At 36.5% G+C, this 5560-nt stretch overlaps 1 pseudogene; it reads left to right on the top strand.

Moving 5' to 3' along the window:
* Positions 1 to 231: 231 nt before the first annotated feature.
* LOC144237961 (thioredoxin domain-containing protein 9-like) lies at positions 232 to 1335 on the top strand (annotated as a pseudogene).
* The last annotated feature ends 4225 nt before the right edge of the window (positions 1336 to 5560 follow it).

The following is a 5560-nucleotide window of genomic DNA, read 5'->3' as shown; positions in this document are numbered from 1 at the left end:
TTTAAAGAATTTGTCTATTTCATCTTTACAGTTTTAAAATTCATTGGCATAGTTGTGTCGTAGGAGGGTGGCAGCTAAAGAGGAGGCAGAAGTGACGGCCGGTTTGCAGCCACCAGCAGCTGGTGTGAGGGTGAAGGCACAGTGGATTGCCTTTCTGGAGCCGCTAGTTCCTCATTTCTCAGGTATCACCGAGAGCTCAAAACCAAGACTGAACTGTACAATTTTAGAAGAATGGAAGCTAATACATTTGCTGATATGTTTTCAAAAGTGATGGAGAATCAGGGGCGCCTGGGTGGCTTAGTCGGTTAAGCGTCCGACTTTCGCTTAGGTCATGATCTCCCGGTTCGTGGGTTCGAGCCCCGCGTCGGGTTCTGTGCTGACTGCCAGCTCAGAGCCTGGAGCCTGTTTCAGTCTGTGACTCCCTCTCTCTCTGACCCTCCCCTGCTCACGCTCTCTCTCTCTCTCTCTCTCCTAGAAATAAATAAAACATTAAAAAAAAAAAAAGTGATGGAGAATCAGTTGCTTCAGGCTACCAAACTAGCGGAAGAACATTTGGATTCTGAAATTCAGAAACTGGGTTAGATGGATGAGGATGAACTGGGACACCTCAAAGAAAGACTTGAGGCACTAAGGAAAGCTCAATAGCAGAAACAAGAATGGCNGAAGGGGGAGAGGCAAACCATGAGAGACTCTTTAATGCTGGCAAAAACTGAGGACTGATGGATGTGTGGGGGGAAGGTGGGGGATGGGCACGGAGAGGAGCACTTGTAGGGATGAGCACTGGGTGTTATATGGAAACCAACTTGACAATAAACTATTTGTGTAAAAAAGAAAAAAAAAAAAGAATGGCTTTCAAAAGGACATGGAGAATACAGAGAAATCCCTAGTGAGAGAGACTTTTTTCAGGAAGTCAAGGAGAGTAAAAAAGTAGTTCACCATTTCTACAGAGACTCCACATTCAGGTTTAAAATATTAAACCGACATTTGATAATATTATCCAAGAAACATCTGGAGACCAAATTTCTGAAGCTGAATGTGGAAAAAGCACCTTTCCTTCGTGAGAGACTGCGTATCAAAGTCATTCCTACACTAGCAATGGTAGAAGTTGGAAAAACATAAGATTATGTTGTTGGATTTACTGACCTAGGAAATACAGATGACTTCACCACAGAAACTCAAGAATGGAGCCTGGGTTGCTCTGACATTCTCAATTACAGTGGAAATTTAATAGAGCCACCATTTCAGAGTCAAAAGAAATTTGGAACAAACTTCACAAAGCTGGAAAAGAAAACTATCTGAGGGAAGAAATATGATTCAGACTCTGATGACAATTAAAAATTAATTATAATTCTTTGTAAATTGTCTTTTTATTTCTGCTTACTTCAAAATTAGATGTGTTTTCTAAATTCAGTTGGTTTTGATACATTGGTCATCTAATGGTCATATTCTAGAGTTTTGTACAGTTTCATCACATTGAAAGACATCTTTAATATTTTCTGTGTGATGCTCGTGTTAAGTTGAGAAAAACTCCTGAGTTCTTAAATTATCCAACAAGGGTCTGGATTCTCTATTTTTGAGATTGATTTTTATCACAATATGATTCTTATGTCTTTATACCATTCACAATTGTGTTTTTAATCTACTGGATTGGAAATAGGAATTCAGCGAATTATTCCAGGACTAATTCTTACACAGCATTATTTCCTTTATACAACAGGTCAAAAAACATTTACTGGTGTAACAGACTCACTTGTAAATGAATTATAAACACTCTTTACTTCTGGGATACATTTAACTATTAAAGAACTGCTTATTTATTCTGAAAAAAAATCATTGGCATAACATTTTTATAGTAGTTTCATTATTTTTATTTTTATTTATTTTTTTTAATTAATTTATTTATTTTTGAGAGACACAGAGCAATCACAAGCCGGGAAGGAGCAGAGAAAGAGGGATGGAGGACTCGAAGCAGGCTCTGTGCGGACAACAGAGAGCCTGATGTGGGGCTCGAACTCACAAATTATGAGATCATGACCAGAGCCGAAGTCAGATGCTTAACTGACCAAGCCACCCAGGTGCCCCTAAGCATTTTCATTATTTAAAAAAATGATAGGGGCACCTGGGCGGCTCAGTTGGTTGAGCGTCTGACTTCAGCTCAGGTCACCATCTGTGGTTCGTAAGTTTGAGCCCTGTGTTGGGCTGCTTCAGAGTCTTTGTTTCCCTCTCTCTCTCTCTGCTCCTCCCCTGCTCACGCTCTGTCTCTCTCTCTCTCTCACAAGTAAACAAACATTAAAAAATTTTTAAAAGGCAACAGATTTAAAAACATTTAAAAAACGATATATCTATATCACGTTGATATATTCCTACTTGATTCTCTCTATCTGTCTCTGTCTCTCCCTCTGTTCCTCTCTCTCTGTATTATGTGTATTATTGAGGTATAATTGATATACAAAGAACTGCACATATTTAATGTGTACAATTATGAGTTTGGATGTATCCAAACACTCACGATACCATCCCTATAATTAAAGTAATAGACCTTCGATACCCCAGTTTCCTTGTGTGCCTTAGTTTTACCTTCTTTTAAAATATCTGCCCTTTTAACAAATTTTGAAGCATACAGTACCGTATTGTTAATGTTAGGCACTATGCTACAAAATAGATGTCTAGAACTTATTCATTTAATATAACTGAAATTTTATAACCAATGGAAAACAACTCTCTGTTTCCCAGCTCTTGGTGATCACTATTGTACTCTCTGCTTCTACAAGTTTAACTATTTTATTTTGTTTTATTTTAATTAATTAATTAAATTTAATTAATTTAATTTTTAAATTTATTTATTTTTTGAAAGAGAGATAGAGTGGGAGAAGGACAGAGAGAGAGAGCAAGACAGATGATTTGAAGCAGGCTCTGCTCTGAGAGCAGAGAGCCTGCTGTGGGGCTCAGACTCATGAACCTTGAGATCATGATCTGAGCCAAAGTCAGATGCTTAACTGACTTAGCCACCCAGGTGCCCCAAGTTTGATTATTTCAGACACTTCATATAAGTACAATCCTGTGGTATTTGTTCTATGAATGAATATTTCTATTTCACTTAGCATAATGCCCTCTAGTATTGTTTATGTTGTCAAAAATGGCAAGATTTCTTCCTTTTCAAGGCTGAATAACATTCCATTAAATATGACTATCAGATTTTCTTTACCCATTCATCTGTTGGTGGATACTTGGGTTGTTTCCATATCTTGGCTATTGTAAATAATGCTGCAATAAATGTGGGAATACAGATAATCCTTGAGATACTGATACAGTAATTCTATTCTTAATTTTTTGACGAACCACTATACTGCTTTGCATAATGAATGCACCAATTTACATTCCCACCGATTGTGTTTAAGGGTTCCAATTTCTCCACAATCTTACCAACACTTGTTATCTTTTTTCTTTTTTTGATAATAGCCATCCTAATAGGTGTGAAGTGATATCACATTGTAGTTTTGATTTGCATTTCCCTACTGGTTAATGATATTGAGCGTGTTTTTATGTGCCTGTTAGCAATTTATGTAATCTTGGGAAAGACGAAGGAGGTGGAGGCATCACACTTCCTAATTTCAAGTGATACTACAAAGCTACAATAAGTAAAACAGTATAGCACTGGCAACTCTCATAAAGATAGGCATATAGACCAATGGAACATAGTATACGCCAAGATATAAAACCATGTCTGTATATGGTCAACTGATCTTTGATAAGAGTGGCCAAGATTACACAATGGGGGAATGGATAGTCTCTTTAACAAATGGTGTTGGGAAAACTGAATATCCACATGCAAAATGTGAAATTCATAATAGAGGGAAACCTCATTAAAATGGAGTGGTAAGGCCAGTAGGCGGAGCTCTCACATCCTACCACTTGTTGCTAATTGCAAATACAACAGGAAGAGAAGGATCTTGCACTAGATAGTACTTTACTATCCCAGTAGAAGGAACATTTCTTCCTCCCCTGCCAACAACCCAGCGAATAAGGGACTGTCACAAGTCAGCCAACGAGAAGCCATTATGCTTTGAACTCCCAGTTTATGCCAATGAAATGTGTTTATAACAGCCCTTCCCAACTCCTTCCTTTCCTATGAAAAAAAGTATTTCTCTCCTTTGTATTCTAAACTTGCCTATGATTTTGCTATAGCTTGCTTGTCTCTGATTGTAATTTTTCTGCTATTCCTAAATAAATCCATTTTTTGCTGGTAAAATAACTGGCAGTTTTATTTTTAAGTTTAACAATAACAAAAATGGGTTCCTGGCTTACACCATACACAAATATCAACTTACAATGGTTAAAAGCTTAAATGTAAATCTGAAACTATAAACTTCTAGGAGAAGACACAGGGAAAAAGATTCTTGACATCGCTTTTGGCAATGATTTCTTGGATATAAAATCAACAGCACACAGATAACAAAAACAGAAATAAACAAGTGGGACTATCTCAAACTAAAAATCTTCTGCTTGGCAAAGGCAACAATCAACAGAGTCAAAAGGCAACCTGTGCAAGTGGACAAATTACTTGCAAACCATGTTTCTCATAAGAAGTTATTTATTTATTAAAAAAATTTTAACCTTTATTTTTGAGAAAGAGACAGAGTGCAATTTGGGGAGGGACAGAGAGAGAGGGAGACACAGAATCCAAAGCAGGCTCCAGGCTCTGAGCTGTCAGCACAAAGCCTGATGTGGGGCTTGAAGTCACCAGCTATGCCAACCCCAAAGCTCAGAGCTGTGTCTGACATCCACAGTTGGATGCCCAACTGAATGAGCCACCCAGGCTTGCCTCATAAGAGGTTATTTATAAAATATACTAGGAACTCAAACAACTCAACAGCAGAAACCAAATAACTTAATTAAACATCGGGTAAATAATTTGAACAGACATTTCTCCAAAGAAGATACATAAATATATAATTTTATCTTGCTTGATCAAGTTAATAAGAGTTGTGTATAGTTTTAAGTGTTTTGAAGGAACCAATTTCTGGCTTTTTCTTCTCTATTTTACATTTATTTTCAGGATCTTTGATTTCTGCTTGTATCTTCTACTGTATCTGAATTTATTATACTCACTTTCTAACTTCTCATGTTGGAAAATGGGATATTTAATTTTTTGGCTTTCTTCTTTTCTCATATATGCATTTCTATTGAGGTACATGTAGGCTTTCATTCCACAAGGTTAGTTCTATGTATTTTTAAATTTCCACAAAATTTTCATTGAAACACAAGTTATTTAAAAGTTTTACAATTTGAAAATGGATGAGAATTAGACAAAGCTCCCTATAAACTTTAATTTAAAAAATTTTTAAAATTATTTTTGTTTCAAGTTTTTATTTAAATTCTAGTTAGTTAACAAATAGCATAATATTCGTAGAATTTAGTAATTCAGCACTTACATAGAACACCCAATGCTCATAACAAGAGCTTCTCTTAATACTAATCACCCATCTAGCCCATCCCCCACCCATCTCTCTTCCCTTAAACCTCAGTTTGTTCTTTACATTTAAGAGTCTCTTATTTTCTC

This window comes from Crocuta crocuta, unplaced genomic scaffold, assembly GCF_008692635.1.
Source record: "Crocuta crocuta isolate KB4526 unplaced genomic scaffold, BGI_CrCroc_1.0 scaffold156, whole genome shotgun sequence".
NCBI classification, from domain to species: Eukaryota; Metazoa; Chordata; class Mammalia; order Carnivora; family Hyaenidae; genus Crocuta; species Crocuta crocuta.
The sequence above is the reverse complement of the archived record's forward strand: the minus strand, read 5'-3'. Positions and strand labels throughout refer to the sequence as shown.